We start from the raw sequence: 18,754 nt of genomic DNA on the forward strand, positions 1-18,754 counted from the left end.
AGGTTTTTCTGATAATTTGCCACAGTAATTCTGGCCTGAAGTTCATAGATGTAAGCATGCTTACAAACAGAATTAAATAATAATAGACAAGGAATGCTAATAAATGTTAACTGAAGGGGAAAATGTTGCTTAAAAATTCATTATGATCAAGAGCAGCAGTGTACCTTTGTAGATAGTTGAATTTCAATCACAGCATCATAGCTTTCAACTTCCCGAAATGTGGACTCAAACATAATTGTCACCACATAGACTACTTAATTCTACTTCTATCTTATTTATCATTCAGTTAATAACCTTGGCAACAACATGGGGAGGACTGAACAGGCAGCCACTATCTCACTAAGGATTTCAAAAGGGAAAAGGGTAAAAAAAGGTGATTCTGAATTAATTACAAACATGAAATATAGGCCAGTTTTAATTTTTGCATTTCCATTCAGGTATTTCTTACTGTAATTATAAAAACATTCTTCTAACAGAAGAAAGTCAGGCTAGAGAAACTTTCTAGAGTGAGACAGACTAAAAAACTGAATGCCTCAGTAGCAAGAAGACTGTAGTACAAGCCAACAGCAGGCCACTCTTCAAGGACAACTAAAGGGAATCATTTTCCCACAAAACCTAGACAGGACACTGGAGTTTCTTAACAGTAAAGCTGCTGAAAATTGTTGGACATGAAAAATGAAACTAAAGTAAAGCATCCACCCTTCAAGGACACAGTGAGGAGGGGAATTTTTCCACAAGCCTTTCTACTTCAGCTACTCTGATCTTTAAAAATTAAAAATTGTGTGATTCTAGCTTCTGGGCAAATTAGCATTTTTTTAAGGTTCAGACGGTTGATGTGCTCTGGGTGATGACTTAAGCGAAAAGGTCCAGAGTAATGCACCTTACAGCTCTGGCTGACAGGATTCCGTAACAGCATGGGGAATTCACGTTACTGCATTGAGAACACGTATTTGTTATGAATAAAGGAGAGTTATGCTACAGAACTTTTAGTATTATGATTTATTAAATATTATTTGTGCTCTCGATTACAGACAGTCCCTGCTCTTGGATATCACTTCAAATTAAGAGTCTTCACATGCTGAAACAAGCTAAAATCATTCGTTTCAAAAACAAATTGTACATCATCCCACAGGCTTTTTATAAAAGAAAGTTATTTGGTACCTATTTCTAAAAATTAGCAATTTTAAATACATATATACACACATACACAGAAATATGTTTGCAAAATTACCAAATTTCATATGAAATGAGAATATTTATTTTCACACAAATTAAGAAAAATTTTATTTCACGAAAAAGCTGTGTGAGGAGAAGAATGTATAAACAGTTCTGCAATATATATATATATATAATTCAGTTAGTAAGAACATATGAGAAAGTAAATAGATAAGGTTACAAGTAATATTCTTTATATATTAACTAATTTTCTACTTGGGTGGGACTAAATTAGCTGTTTTGGAATGCATCCTTATCAGTTATTCATACTCTGGAGCACAGACCAACACAAATAAACTGCCAGAGAAATATTTTATGTAATAAAACCTTTGGCAGCTGGATAGAGAAATATTTTATGTAATAAAACCTTTGGCAGCTGGATAGTACTGTGATTGGAAGGGCATATAAAAATCTGTGTAACAGGCAGCAAAGACAGAGAAAAGGACATGAGCAGGAATCCAATTAAGCCAACTTGCAGCATCCGAGATGAAATGTAAGCATCAACATCCACTGAAATTTTCAGACTATAAACTACATGCTTTGTTCTCTACATAAGGTAATTCATGATTCATCAGTTTATAAGTGATATTAACTTCCTAAAATAATGCGATACTCCTTATTTTTGCTCTGAAGAATTTTCCTATAGCAAAACTTTTGAACTGTACATAAGTAAGCAGATATTTAAAATATAGTTAAATTCAGTATATTTTACTATGCATGTTTTTGTATTTGTATGCAGACATACAAATACTTATTTTAGACGGTAGTTGCTCTGTCTCAGTTTTGTGCTTGTCTGCTAACATTTTCAAGCTTTCCATCACACACTACTGCTAAATATATTTTTTTCTAAGAGGCTAAACTGATGTTGTATAATCTGGCTGGATTATAAACACATTATTTGGGTTCAGCATTGCTTTTTCATACCCATTTCCAAGCCTTAGATGTATTTGCTGTCATGGACACAACAAAATCAAATGGCTTGTCTATAAACTGCTTCTTCCAGTCCTTCTGTCAATCAATGACCAAAATTAAGTTCACAATCATAGGCTCAAGAGATCAGCTGTTTTGGATAAAGTGTCCATTTATCATATATTTTTTGTTTTCTTTTGTTGTTGTTGTTTTGGTTTGGTTTTCATTCTGATTATAGCAAATTCTGTCATCATCACAGGGAGAAAATGGTATTAAAATCTTAAACTAAACTGGGGTACACCTGAGCAACTTAACAAACTGTCATGGAGTTAGTTCCAAATCGCATCAACACGAAGAGTCTGGTGTACGTTTTATCTGCTGTTTGTATTATTATGCTAACTTATGTCTGAGTCTGCTAATTGGCTGTAAGACATTAAGTTACTGACATTAGACATGCAATGAGAAGGTCACATTTTTATCTACAATTGCTCTGTAGTTCAAATTGTATGGAAAATAAAAAAATAAAAAATCATGTAATACTTACCACATTGATCAGAAAAACTATTCAATTCACCAGAGTCCACATACTTTGGATAACTTTTCAGTCAAAGAAAAACTTGTGAGCATTACACAGAAGTTAGAATACGTAATAAAGCAATGAAAGGTGCTTTATCCATCTTTTATTCTACACACTATGAATTATAGTTTTGATGAAACACAACACAAGAAAGAAAATACTACTGTATTTAACATATGAACATATTTTGTAGCTTTTGGTCAGAAGGGGATATACGCCTGAGAACTGAACGGAGTCGAGAGAGTCAAACTGACCAAGACTACCACGTCAACAGCTGCTGTCTACTCTGTTCTTCATTACTAGCTTGCGGTGTTCTGACATTTGGATTTTGGATTTCTTCATTTCATAGGTATTCATTTTCTGGTTTGCAATTTTTTTTTTTTTTTTTTTTCAGAAAGGGCACAATCTTTTAGTTTAGCAAAACAACATATGTTTGTGTAAAAAAAATAAATTAAAATTTTCAGGCAAAAATAGCAGAGCTACTTCATGATATATTCTCATTGACAGATTGCTGCCAATGTTTCCAAAGGCATATTACACACCACTGAATCTTTTGTAAAAAAAAATAACCATTTGAAGTCACCAGCAATGGAAGATGTCACTCCGCTGTAATGAAATAAACCTTGAATTAGACAGAAGATGTTGTGAATAATATGAATCCAAGGATGTACCTTGAACTGTGTAAGGCTTTGAGAAAGTTGTTTGTGACATTCACATAAAATACAGAAATATAGTAGATGGAAATATGCAAAGTATAAACATAGCTCTAAACTTCAAGATTACATTAAAATGCTGAAACAGAACATTTCTGAAGATGATAGGAGGCTGGAGTCAAACACATTAGGCAACAATGATACAGTATCAAATTCATTTCTACAGGGTTTTAGAAATACTGTACAGAATCAAAATGAATTTCAGTGAAAACAGAAAGAAAATACTATCTTCAAAGGAGAAATCAATATTAAAGAGAAGCTTCTGAAATAACAATATTACAGGGAAAAATTAGAAAAATACAGAGTAAAACTCCGTCACACTTTGCATTACTAAGGTCGTAGCTGGAACATGGCATTCTAACACTGTTCAAAATAAAGCTTTGATTTAAAATCTATATTTTTTTTTTTTCCTGCAGAGGTGGACAGAATCATTTGAGAATTGTAAGTCGTGCTTTAATAATCTTGTTTAGACACGACAGAAACTAAAAAAGAAAAAGGAAACAGAAAAAAGATTGCAGCTCTTCTGATTATGAAAAGCTGCTTAATACAGCTGGTGCAGAGAAAAGTTGGAGAATCTCTCTGTAATTCAAAAATAAAAGAACAGCTTTTTTTTTTTTTTGGTGGGTTTTTTTGGTTGTGGGTTGTTTTTTTCCCCTTACGTTTTCTAATTTCAGAGTTCTGAAGAAGACAAAAGTTCTCTTAATGGTGAAAAATAAGAACAAAAATTTCTTATTTCTGCCCAGTGTCAACCTTGGTTTTTAGCCAAAATATAAGATGCAAGAGAAACTAGACATTACAACACAGGGGACAGAAAATAAAAATTTTAAAAAATCAAACCAAAATCAACAACAAACCAGCCAGCCAAACAAACAAACAAAAGAAATTGAAACAAGGGATTGAGAGGAAAACATACATTTTCTCAGGACAAGATGTTGCAAATCAGCCAGTAAAAAGAATCAGTATACATGCCCAAAAGATGAGGAAATGACAATGCTGAAATCCCTTTCTCTACTGACTGATACTTCTTTAATAAAACTTGAACCTTTTGCAGAATATACCATCACACTTGTTTATCTTAGCCTAAAATTACACTAATAATTTTTCAAACCTTAAAACTCAGTATCCTATGAGATTCAATCCTCCAAATTCAGTAATAATATTGTAAGTTATATATATCCTTGATAATCATCAGTAAAGTATACCAATAGTTTCCTTTCATATTCTTTAACACATTGAATTTGTTGAGAAAAAACAATAACAAATATAAAATACTAGTATGTGCCAGGAATATTTCTCTGTTTAGGTATATACGTACTATTGGCTCTCAAGGTATTGGTTGAGACTAGGATATGTTGATGGGCTGGCTTCATATCTTATTGAAGACTAATATGACCACATTCAGCCTACACGTACTGCCCCACAGGTATCAAGCAGCTTCAGACCAAACTAAGTCTCTTTAGGTAGAGTATCACTGCTTACTTCCACAAAGGAGGCACCAATTATATTTAGATTTGCTGATAGAATAGTTGAGTTTAACTTAGAAAACTTTATTATACCAAATTAGTTAAGATATTGCTATTATTATTCTGGGAGACATTCTTCGCCCCAGACAGTTTCTCTTATGCTGCTGTATAGTAGCACAAAAGGTGTAAAACTAACCTGCAGGCCTCCCCTCAGGATGGAAACTTTCCAACCAAATACATCACCAGTCAGCTTGGGAGACACCATTCAGCTGATACAAATTAATACATGACCCAGAGTTTGAACTGTGCTACAGCAGGTAGTTAATGGGCTGCAAAAAGAGGACTGGAGATAAGGGAAGATAGCCAGTGGGTGTTAATTGCAATCAATTTAAATCTACCTTTGGAAAGCAAAATGATATCAGCTTTTTTTTTTTGATTGGACATCTCAAAATTGAAAAAAAATCAAACCCAATAACAACAAAACGAAAGCAAAAAAAAAAAAAAAAAAAACCACACCAAAACCCAACCAAACAAAAAATCACACCATGTTTCAAACTTTTTTTTTTCTGACTTTTCTTATCTTCATTCTCATTCTTTGATTTTAAATGTTGATCTAAAGGGTTGGAATTTAACCACTGGTCTTTGTTACTCAAAGTGGTTTAAGGCACCCAATGAAGTTCAGAAGTAGCCTTGGTTGACCCTGTTGTTTGACATGGGGATCATAGCTGCTTCAATGACTGGTGGAGGAACTAGCTATCCACTTCTGTATAGAGGTGGTTTTGTTTGATAGTGTCAATAGGAATCTTACAAGTGGAAATATCTAAAATTCATTCAGAAATATTTTTTTCTACAGTACCCTTCAATTCTATGGCACAGAAGACAGAAAGCTTTGCATTAGACATTGTTATACCATTAAAATTGAATAATTTATCATACCATAACAATGCACTTTTTACTCTCATGTTTTCTATACCAGTTACAAAGCTGTTAATTTCACAGGAGCTGGGTATTGCTTACACGGGTATAAATGAGACTAGAATTAGTCTGTGTATCTGCAAAGCATAACTGAGAAATTAATCCAAATTAGCTTAGTAAACATTCAAGAAACATAGATATGTAAAAAATATAGTAATATTAAAATACAAAGTAAATCTAGCATCATTCTATGTCCCTTGTGTCACGTATACAGAATTATAGAACACGTGATCTCACAGGAATTCAAACACATTAATTACTAAATAAAAACAACAGAAAATAGGCTGCAATAGCTTTATTTTCCTAAAAATCACACATTCTTTTCTATATTTAGTTAGAAGTACCAGTCTATTACAATTCATTGCCATGCGCTGTATATCATACATAATTCTGGGTGATTAAATTCCTGAAGCGTGCAATACAACAAACTTAATAGATTTTATGCAAATCGTTATATAACAAAATAGGACCATATGGTTCTCATCACCTCAGAATCTTTCCATAACAGTTTCACATTGTGTTTAAATTAAAAAAAAAAACAAACAAAACATAAAGGTACTTCTGTGGCACCTTACTTATTTTAATGTATTCTACACCACTGTTTTTCTTGCAGTTTTCCTATGCCATTTTATAGCATTGAAGTAAAATATTTGTGCAAATTTTCCTTAGATATTTAGTTGCTTACTATTTTTTAAATTGTGTTGTGGACCTACATAGGTGTTTGTTCCTATTTTTCCATCAGAAGGAAATCTATTGCTATCAATAAAGTACATAATTGATCTCACAGAATTGCCTAGAGGAGAAAAAGTAAGCTTTAAACTGGGATTCTTAAACTAGTATCTTTTGAGCTCTATTGCTATACATCTCTATGACATGTTTCCCTTAAAACTCACTCATTTTATATCCTCCCTGCCACCAGCAGTGTTGGAAGATGAATGATAGAGCAAATGAAGCTGAAAGAACTTATGAAAACAAACAAACAAACAAAAATCATAAATAAGGAACTGAGAAAAATAAGAGTAATATATCTTTCTTTTCCCCTCAGAGATTTTAATAGCATATCTAAGGATGGTCTCTCTTATTGCCATGTAAAGTAAGCATCTTTGGATATTTTATATCTCTTGCAGTAAATGTTCCAAAACCATGTCTGATACATACCCATGACTTTGAACTTGCACAGTAACTAACAGTTTTGTAATAAGCAATGAGTAAGTAAACAAGAAGGAAACAGGCTATCAAAAGCTCTTGTAAAACATTATTCTCAGTCCTGGTTTGAACAAGGGTATATAATATTATAGATTAATCTTTTGGAGTTCTATTGACTTATACTATCATACACTGCAACCTTTTTCAGGAAAAAAAGTAAGTCTTCCATCCACTATATTTGTCAAGGCTAGAAACTCCTGTTTTTATGGGACTCTGTAAGCCTACTTGATCTATCTTTTAATTTTTTCTTAGAAGAAATAATGTAATTCAGGGAACTAAAATACTGGGAAGTATACTCCACTGGAAATGGTTCAACAGGTGCAAGGACTATAATGAACATAGTCGAAACTCAGTAACTTTCACCTCTTTTCCTTTTACCTTCTCTCCTTTCTTTTTAATTTTAAATTTCTAAATCCCTTAGCTAAAGGTAATAATATTCCAAGATACATGATTATATAATAACTAGGAAGAGGAGAAAGTTGCACTCCAAGCTTTGATTCCAGCCAGATGGCAACCCTGTTAATAGTCTTGCTACCTAAAACAAACATGCCTGATTTTGTAGCATAACTTTGATGCAATTACTTTCATGAGTTTTCATATTTTATTAAGATTTTGACTGAAATGGTATTATGTATACTGCAACAGAAGCTGTATTTTTTATCCATCACATCATAATTCAAGAATATTTTCCCAGAGGCTGAATCTTACTGTCCTGGGTTTAGCAATAGCAGTCATTTTTCTCCTTCTTAGTAGCTGGTGCAGCACTGTGTTTTGACTTTCAGCCTGGGAACAGAGCTGGTAACACAAATGTTTTAGTCTGACCAAGGACTTTCTGAGCCTCATGCTCTGCCAGGGAGGAGGGGAGGCCGGGAGGAAGCAGAGACAGGACATCTGACCCAAACTAGCCAAAGAGGTATTCCATACCACAGCATGTCATGCCCAGGAGGTAACGGAGGGTTACCGGGAAGGGCGAACGCACTGCAGGGTTGGAGGAGGTATCGGTCGGTGCTTGGTCGGGTGGGGTGGACGAGTTATTGGTCAGCTAGTGGTGAGGTGTTGTATTCTCTTCCCTTGTTATTTCCTTTATCATTATTATTATTGGTGGTAGCAGTAGTGATTTGTGTTATACCTTAGTTACTGGACTGTTCTTATCTCAACCCGTGGGAGTTGCATTCTTTTTGATTCTCCTCTCCGTCCCTCCGGGTGTATGGGGAGGGCAAGAAGTGGGGGAAGTGAGAGAGTGACTGTGTGATTTATGGCTGACTTTGTTTAAACCATGACACTCACCATCTTAGGTTTTCTAAATCCTACAAGAAAGTGGGGAAAGTTATCACCAACAGTTAATCAGCACAAGCTACAGAATTTAAATTCCCTTGTTTTCTGGGAAAATAATTACTTTTTGGTTTTCTCAATATAAAGGAATAATCATGAACAAGTTCAGGGAAATCCGTAATCCCAAGAACTAATCATGCTGTAAATTCTCATGAGATCATGCCCTGTTTACTGTGTCCCAGAAGAGATACTACAGTCCTATTCCAAGGGTATGTTCACAGTTAATAGCAAGTTAAATTATTGGTCAGCACAAAACTAACAGTATTATTAGTAATAGAACAGCAGGAGAAAAAAAAAAAAAAAACTGGTGGAGAAAAACACATAACCAAGTAATTTTCTGATAAATAGCAAGATAACTCTACTCCTCAAAGTAGGAAGAGGCAAAAAAAACCCCAAAACATGGCCTATCTCGGTATCAGAATTCCTTACAGACATTTCCTTCCAGAAATCTCTTAAATCTGCACCCAACCTGGATCCCAGAAACTGTCCTCTCAATTGTCAGAACTAATATTTTTCCATCCATCTTTCCTTCTTTCCCTCCCTCTATTCATTATTAGGGCCAAACTGTCCAGCTTCCCCTTAACAATTGTGTGAGTTCAACTGGTGGTACTGTAAAACAAACAAAAAAGTGTGATGTTGTATAAAGTACATTAGGAAGATATCTAAAGAGATACTGATCATGTAGGAGTTCAACAGGTACTTTTATAGTTTGGGTATAAGTGATACTTTTAATTAGAATTAGTGATTTTTGTAAATCTGTTTGATAGGATTTTATGCAGCATTTAAGTCATTCAATGAGTAATACTTCCAGTAATTGTTTTTAATTTATTGATTGCAGGAAACTGTTGCTGTGAGAATCTGGTAAATGTGGAGTATGACAGATAACTATTAAATTCTTTTTCTGTTTTCCCAATTGAAAATGGCATGTACAAATTGAAGTTTATACTTCCACTCAATCATTTTAACCTGTATACCCACTTAGGTTTTCAAATATATGAAGAATGGCATGAGGTTAAGATAATGGTAAGGAAAAAGGGGGGAGATGGACAAACTAACCTATGACTGGGCTTAAAACAATAAAACATGCTTGTTCCAATGCTCAGACTGCCCAGCTCAGTACAAAAATCTGAGATTGATTATCTGTGCACTTATGTACCTCAATTTGGTCAAGCTACATTAAATGAATCCTTCTCCAGCCTGCTCTTGGCATTAATCACATATTCTCTATAACTGATTTTTATTCTTAGTTTATATATGCCCTCTGCCTTAATTTCATTTTAATATGTCTTTTTAACGAATATACAGGAGTTCACATGTGTTCATAGATATGTACACAAGACATAAATAAAGATGCACAATCCAACAGGCTTGTTTTAAAAAATATGCATATTGGTCACTATAATTTACAGCCCTAAATCTAGTAAAGTAATCAAATGTATCTCAGCAAATGCCATGCTAGAACAAATACTTCCATAGCTTTGCAGGTCATGCCATTCAATTGCATTTAGGTCCCTCATGGTTCTTTCCATATTTTGTTCACAAACTAACACTTTTGCAGAGTTTCCACTCATTAAGTCCCTTAAGGACACTAACTTTGAACATTTTAAGGTTAATGGTTAAAAAAAATAAACTAGTACTTCTTATGAGTCACAGTCAAAGGTGTTATACAGTATTCATGTAAGCTAGAAAGAAGAAAAGGGTAGATTTCTCAAATCTTTTATATTCATTTCTTCTGTTAAGGCTTGGGTTTCCTAATGATATTTACATGGTACCGTAACTCGGGAATTTCAATTAAAAATAAAAAAATAATAAAAAAAAAATCTGCAGTGGTTTTCTATTCTGATTCACCTTTCTACCACAAACTTGAATCTGTTCTTTCATTCTATATGCATATTGCTATATGTAACTGAAGCTACTTTCAGTGAGGAGGATACAAGTAGTTCTATACTTGCATATACATATACATGTGTATATATATATACATAGGTATATCTATATATGTACATATATATAGCTCTATATATGCAAGTCTCGTAGCTTTTCTTTTCAGCTACTTTACAAACAATCGAAGTTGTTGGGCAAGTCTTGCTCTTCCCTTGCAGGTTTTAAAAGAATAATTCTCAGTCATTTTTGCAACAGTGGCAAGTGTCAGAGATCTGCACATGTAAGTTATGGAGGCTTGCACAAAATGAAGTTAGCAGAATGGTAGCCTCTAAAGTCTTAACTTGCCTCTGTTCAGCATAAGTGGACTGTAGTGGTTCAAAGTTTCGTGATTTAGACAAATGTTTCCAGTATCAGTAGACAAATAAGAATACTGAAAACAACATATGATTTCTCATCTGCCAAAACCTTGCTTCAGAGAAATCTTCTTAATTAATTAGTTGCAGGCCAATTATATTGTATTACTAGCTGTAATGGTACGGATGACAGAACTGTATTTGTGGAAACACATCAAATGTGCTTCCTGTCCACACAGTTACTAGTAACAGTAACACACATTCATACCACAAACAACATGGAACATTTATCAAGTAAATTTTCAGTCTATGTGAGTACAATTTTGCATGGCTATCTATCTGTAACTGAAAAGAAGCTGATTCCATGAAAACATCTGACCAACTTAAATAGTCATGATATTAACAAATTAATTGGTAATGATGAAAGTATACATGTTCATCTGAAAAAAAAGCAAGACATAATTGAAACTAAAAATAAAAAGTTAGAAAACAAAGAGTTGATTTACAATCCAGTTATGAAAAGCCAGAACAGATTATCATAAACAAAAACTAACTAGACTGCAATAAAAATTACACTAAAACCAGGGAGAAGGGAAAACAAATAAAATACAATAGGCAAGAAAAACAAAATAACAAGGTAATACTGAAAGAATCAGCATCAGAATCAGCATCAAATAAGATGAAATGTAAAAACTGAATGACAGGTGACAGCAAAACACATCTATATATTGGACCCATTAAGACAGAATATAGAAGATGAAAAGATTTCTTCTTGATATTTTCCACAATAAATAATATTTTATGGCTTCTTTTTTTTTTTTTTTTTCTCTCTTTTGAATTAATAGTTCCAGACAGCTGAAATCTTTGAAGAGGAACTGCTTTGGCTTTAAGTGAGTGTATGTCGTAGTTTAAACCAATCCACACAGGTTGTCCACTCACCCCCCCGACCCTCCCCACTCCCGGAGGGATGGGGAGGAAAATCAGGAGAATGTAACTCCCACGGGTTGAGATAAGAACAGCCCAGTAACTAAGGTATAACACAAATCACTGCTGCTACCGCCAATGATAATATTGATAAGAGAAAATAACAAGAGAATATGATACCACCGCCGAACGAGTTCGACCCCCCCGAAGAGCGAGAGCCTGCCCCTTCCGGGTAACTTCCAGTTCCCCCTCCGGGCATGACGTGCTATGGTATGGAATACCTCTTTGGCTAGTTTGGGTCAGGTGTCCTGTCTCTGCTTCCTCCCGGCCTCCCTCGTCCCCAGCAGAGCATGAGACTCACAGAGTCCTTGGCCAGAATAAACATTACTTAGCAACAATTAAAAACAATCGGTATTATCAGCTCTCTGCCCAGGCTGGAAGTCAAAACACAGAGCTTGCACCAGTTACTAAGAAGGAGCAAAACGGCTCCTGGTAAACCCAGGACAGTGTACCAAAGACAGCAGAAGTTTCCAATCTCTTGTGGTTTTTATAGTGTGTTAATTATGTAAACAGAACACATTGTGTGTTAATTATGTTTACAACATAAATAAAAAAACTGTGAGGATGCGGTGGGCAGAGTATAAGTCTGTTTCAAAGCTTTTATCACAGCAACTCCACTTAAAAGGTTCATTTGCAGCAGAGGCAGAACTATTCCTGTAATTTTAGTTGTTTCCCATGTTGCAACACAGTCCCTAAGAAAAACAAACAAAAGAAAAAAACCAAACAACCAACCAAACACAAGAAAACACAAAAAAAAAAAAAAAACTCAAAAAACCAAACCAAACCAAAACCCAAAACCACAAAACCCCAAACATTTTGATTCTTAGGGTTTTTACCAGTTCTAAGGTTTGGCTTTTGCTCTGATGCCTGTTGGCTGCAATCTCCCTCTTCATTTTAGGAATCTCACATGAGACATAATACAGGATTAGGGCAGAGTGAAGTAAATACAGCTGTTCTCAGAGAAGGAGCATGCCCTTTATCCCTCCTTCCAGAAGACTGCCTCTTTTTTTTTAATGTAGTAGAGCAAACACAAGGTGAACAGTCTTTTTTGTTTTTTAAACAGAAGATCAGTCCCATAGAAAACATATGGAAAACTGTGAATAAACAAGTAACTGTCCTTCTACAAGCCTGAACTCATTTTGGTGTGGGAGTTATAGCAAAACAACAATTATAGTAACACACCAACTTATGAGGGAAGGACCCATTATGCTTTAGGTAAACTCTCTTAAGGAGAAGAAATGCATGCAGATACACACAAGCTCTCTGATGCCTAGAACTGGTGTTAAATATAACTGCTTAGCTGCTTTACAGAGTGGCTGTATCTCAAGGAGTCTGGTTTTGCATTTTGAATTGCACCTGTCAGTTGTATTAACATAGCAGTAGGCCTCTGAGTACCTGTATATGGACTGTGTTAATAAAACTATTAATGAATATAGTCTTCATGCAATTTCTTGTAATGTATGTGCTTTATAAGCAGAAGTCCTTTGTCATAGCATTTTTCTTGTGGTCTATCAAATGGTTCATATTCTCCTAATTATGCATGTAGCATTGCCGCCTTATGGGTTTATCACGACATATTCTCACTTTCTCTTTCCTTATTTAACATTACTGAGTACAATATAAAGCTCACCACAAGGAGCAAATATTCTTATTTAAGAGAGAGGCGAAGCAGTTAACAGTCAAACAACAAAACCAAAAAAGTTTTCTAGTTCAACAGATATAGAAAAGTAGACAAGACTCAAATGTAACAGTTTATGGGAAGGGATTCTATTTTCTACAGTAGTTGACACCTTTCACAACTTCTGAAATGTTATGTTTTACTCATTGTGAAAACTGCTAAATTTCTGAATACATAGTTTATGGCACTGATATTTTTTTTAAAGCTGCGGTTACAGGCACCATTTTTTTTCTTTGCATCGTATTCACTCTGATCAGGTTTAATTCTGAAAGCAAAGTTTTTTCCTGCTCATTATAACCATGTAGTCCTGTACGACAGTATTGAGATTGCCTAGTAGCTGTCTATAAGCTTTGTATGGAATTTGCAAGGCCTCAAGATCAAGGTGCCTTTTTCACCTTCCTGCAGCTTTGTTTTACTTGGTTTAGCCATGACAGTAATTTTTCTATTTCACCACATATCTAAGGTAATTTGTTTTGCTTTTTTTATCCTTGTGTGATACAACCATAGCTTTATACAGACAGATGTAACAAACAGATAGTCTATGATGAGTGGCATGTTTGCTACTCTAAAATAATAATAATAATAAAGCATAAGGAAATACGGGCCTGGAAAAATATCAGAGGCTTTGAGAACATACTCACAACGAGGTATGGAGGAGTACAGACATGGACACAGGTAAGGCACAGGGTCAGCAGTGGAGCCTCCACAGCAATAAACAACTTTGAGTTGCTTATTATTGTCAGTTCAGCAGTCAGTCATAGAAATGCAGACCTGGATCTAGGCAAAATTGGTCTTAAGTGTAACAAGGAGAACCAACAAACTATATATAGTTTACATAAGGGCATTTGGATGTCACATGGAGTTGCAAAACAAGGAAGAAAGAGGAAGGTGTAAAAGCATGTTAGGAAACATAAAAATGATCCCAAGTAGATCCTATGATGAAGACAAAGAAACCATCAACATGATCATATTCCTCCTAGAGAATGATGCCAGATGCTGACAACTCACCCAACACCGCTAATCACCACCACCATTTAAAATGGACATAAAGTTTCTCACATTTTTACTTGGCTGTCTATTGAATGGGTGTCTGAGATATCAAGAATTTTAAAATTCATGACTTCAGGTGCCAAACTTCTTGAAACCAAAGTATCTGTTCCAGGAAAGTAGCAGTCTAGAGTTCTAAAAGAATTTAGTGATGTTTTTGAATGGGAATGAGTTTCAAAAATTTTCTGCAAAATAAATAAAAAAAAAAAGTTTAAAAATAAAAATAAGGTTGAATATACAGACTCCGAACTCACAGCTCAGACATCAGTCCAGGGTTCCTAGTCCCATGGCACAGCAATATGGAAGCAAATGAGAAACAAGCTGGAAGCCCAGAACTCTGTGAAGGTTAGGAGCTATGGTTCCAATGTAGACTGGCAGGAACCCCAACTACCCTTGTCTCATTGGAAACTCAGCATGAATAATGCATTCTCACTCTTCTCTCACCTCTTCAAAATATATAATCATTTTTCTGAATACAACCTATAACACTCAGAAAGTTTCAGATAACCCTACCATGCTGGAAACTAGAACAGTAGTAATACCATCATTACCACACAGCATTGTAGTAGGCTGACTCCAGCTGGAATCCAGGTGTAAGCCAAAGTCACTCTATCACTTCCCCTCCACAGCTGGACAGCGGACAGAAAATATAACAACAGGCTCCTGGGTTGAGATAAGGACAGGGACTCAGCAATTATCATCACAAGTGAAACAACCTCAACTTGGGGAAAATTAGTTTAATTTACTACCAATCAAATCAGAGTAGGATAACTAGAAATGAAAACAAAACTTACAAATACCTTTCCCCCACCCCTCCCTTACTTCCGGGCTCCATTTCACTCCCAATTTTCTCTACTTTCTTCCCACCTGAGCAGTGCAGAGGGACAAGGAATGGGGGATGTAGTTGGTTCATCATCTCTGCTGCTCCTTCCTCCTCAGGGGCAGACTCATCACACTCTTCCCATGCTCCAGCATGGGGTCCCTCCGACAGAAGACAGTTCTTCAACATGAGTCCTTCCTATGGGCTACAGTTATTCACAAACTGCTCCAGCATGGGTCTCTTCCGTGGGATGCAGTCCTTCAGGAACATACTGTTCCAGTGTGGGTCCCCCCATGGGGTCTCAAGTGCTGCCAGCAAACCTGCTACAGTATGGGCTCCAATCTCCATGGGACCACAGGTCCTGCCAAGAGCCTGCACCAGCGTGGCATCCCACAGGGTCACTGTCTCCTTTGGGCATCTCTTTGCTCCACCATGGGGTCTTCCATGTACTGCAGGGGAACATCTGCTCTACTGTGATCTTCAACAGGGGCTTTAGGGGAACCTCTGCTGTGGTGCCTGGAGTGCCTCCTCCCCTCCTTCTTCACTGACCTTGGTGTCTGCAGAGCTACTTCTCTCACATATTTTCACTTCTCTCTCCAGCTGCAACTGTTGCTTGGTCCCCTCTCCACCTTCTTAAATCCGTTATCCCAGAGGTGCTACCATCACTGCTGATGGGCTTAGCCTTGGTCAAGAATGGATCCATCCTGCAGCTGGCTTGCATTGGCTCTATGCTGAAAGATTCCAGCAGCTGCTCACAGAAGACATGCCTGTAGCTCCCCCCAGATAAATAACCTTGCTACACAAACCCTATATAAGTATTTTATTGCTTTCACAAATTGAAATTTCCCCCTGGCTATTAAGGAAGTTTTACTGCTGTAAATATATCTATTATAAAATTTATAAAATACCATTTTTGTGTTATCTGATTAATAATGCTGGATTAACAACTGCCATATGTACTTGAAGATCTATACAGGATGTACGCAGAGTCTTACACTTAGAATCAAAGTTGGTTTAACACCTCTGTTCTCTAGTCTTCTTACTTGTGATTGAGAGTGTTTGTTAAACCCTGATCTAAGGGAGGATTGTGACTGGGGTTTGATGTACCATGGGAGTAACAGCAAGGAAGCAACCTGATTTATGGGTAGTGTGTTCTGCTAACACAAAAAAATAATAGCAGTCATCTGGGTGTTGCCCTCAATTAAGTATTTTAGCTACTATACATTTTTCTTCACGTTTTACAATATTACCAGACTGTCTCAAAAGGATATGAACAGACTAGCTCAGGAAGAAGACACAGTTATACAAGTCATACCTGTCACAAGTTTAAAAAAACAACCTCATGGAATTGCTCAGGAAAAACATTACACAAAACAAAACATTAACAACATTTCTTTTAGAATATGATGGGGTTTATGAGTTTAGATACAGACAGCACAGGAATTCCCAACATGTATCACAGGAAAATAAGAGGATTTTGTCAGTGACACTGCATTTGCATCTTCAACATAGGAGGGCACAACTTTGAATCAAAATTGGGAAATGAGGGAGAAAATAATTTAAGTAATCACATTATGGGATTTGGGATTACATCTTCAGCCTCATGTGGAAAGTTCCAAACAACACATGCCTGATGCCTCTACAGTTTCCCAGAAATAACATACAGCAACTCTGTCATGTCCAGGACACACAGATCTCACTGCAGCTGTGCAGACCACCTGTGTGGCACATGCACAGCAGCAATCAGAAAGTGTTTTACACTGGTACTGTTAATGAAGATTGGTAACTGTTGCTACACTGGCAAATCTTTGCCCCTTGTAAACAGACTTACCATATGTTGAGACAGAACTGCACTGGAATAAGAGTCCCCTAAAGCAGATAGGCTATTCCGTTGCCATGTTTAAATCAGTTAAAGCTATTATTCTAGTACTTTTTCATTTTTAGGAGTATCCAGGCTTTGCACAGTGCATGTAAGCAACACCAGCGGAAGAGGGCAGTTTCTATGTTCTAACAGACACGAGGATTGTGCCTTGAACCCTCGTATGCAAGGGAAGGAAAAAGATCTTAAACCTTTATTTATACCTCCACAATGCCTGGAAGAATGCAATATGTAATACAAACATACTCTGTATGTACATGCTCTGTGTATATATACATATAATGTATATATATATACATACATCCTGTGGTCTACATTTAGAAGGAGTTATAAATATTTTCTTTGTAGAAAAAGTAAATGACAATGGCAGTTAATGGCCAAAGCTACATACTGAGTACACTACAAGGCACTGGAAGTTGAAGATTCAACCTGGGATGCCCTGGTTGTTTTAATAAAACAAAGTCTCCAGTCTCCGCAGAGTTTATTATGGTGCAGTTGGAAAGAAGGTACAAGTGGTGTTGATCTCTGCATAAAAGTCAGTAAATGGTAATAGTAGTTTCTCCTTGGCCAATTTAATCATTCATATCAGCCTATAGCACTGATTCAGAAGATTTTTGAGAACATAATGATAGGAATTCACTTATGGAAATAGGATGTGAACAGTGAAATAATATTGAGGAATTCTGATAAATACTTTGCATGAATGGGATACATTTTCCTTCCTTCAGATTTCATGGGTTTGATTTATAAAAAAAAAAAAAAAAAAAAAAAAGAGACCATGCTTTCATCCGTAAATAATAAAGCACATCTGTAATTAATTTAAAATATGTAATGCTCCAATTACATTAGAATAAATACTACTGTACTTTCACATGTATTACCTGAGGAGGTCTGTCTAAAACATTTAATTCTACGGAAGTACTGGTTACACTCACATGTCTGTAAACCATCTTTTCATTCCTCATTTCTTTTTCCCTCTATCCCCGAGACCTTTCCATCAAATAGATTACACGAGTATATGATTATCTAGTACTTCCATTCAAGCAACATATTGTAAGTGTTATCTAAGACAGTTTGTAAAAATGAAAATTAAGCAGCATTCTCATTTGCAGTTGATTAAACTGCAGAACAGAAAAGTGGTATTACTTTGTTCAATATCCTAACTTAAATGTGTGGCAGAAACAGGAATCGTAAAATCACAGAACAGTCTGGGTTGCAAGGGAGCATTAAAGGTCATCTAGTCCAACCCCCCTGCAATGAGCAGGGACATCTTCACCTAGATTAGTTTGCTCAGAGCCCTGTACAACCTGACCTTGAAAGTTTCCAAAGATGGGGCATCTACACCCTCTTTGGGAACCCTGTTCCAGTGTTTCACCACCATCATCGTGGTGAAACTTCCTTTTATCTAAGTTGAATCTACATTCTTTTACTTCAAAACCATTACTCTTTGCACCGTCACAAGAGGCCTTACTGAAAAATCTTCCACTTTTTTATAAGCCTCCTTCAAGTATTGAAGGCCACAGTAAGGTCTCCCTGGAAACTTCTCTCCTCCAGGCAGAACAAGCCCAACTCTCTTAACCTGTCCTCATAGGAGAGGTGTTCCATCCCTCTGATCATTTCTGTAGCTCTCCCCTGGACCCACTCCCAACAGGTCCACGTCTTTCCTGAGGACTCCAGAGCTGGACACAGTAGTCCAGGTGGGATCTCACAAGAGCGAAG

The 18,754-nt window shown here is 36.1% G+C and overlaps 1 long non-coding RNA gene across 1 annotated transcript in view; it reads right to left on the reverse strand.

The window, feature by feature from the left end:
- LOC136009270 (uncharacterized) overlaps positions 1-11,783 on the reverse strand; it is a 30,499-nt gene extending 18,716 nt beyond the window's left edge. Inside the window, exon 1 of the long non-coding RNA XR_010610452.1 lies at positions 11,732-11,783. This is a non-coding gene — a long non-coding RNA (uncharacterized LOC136009270). The remainder of the gene's footprint in view (positions 1-11,731) is intronic.
- Positions 11,784-18,754: the final 6,971 nt, after the last annotated feature.

This window comes from Lathamus discolor, chromosome 2 (assembly GCF_037157495.1).
Source record: "Lathamus discolor isolate bLatDis1 chromosome 2, bLatDis1.hap1, whole genome shotgun sequence".
NCBI classification, from domain to species: Eukaryota; Metazoa; Chordata; class Aves; order Psittaciformes; family Psittacidae; genus Lathamus; species Lathamus discolor.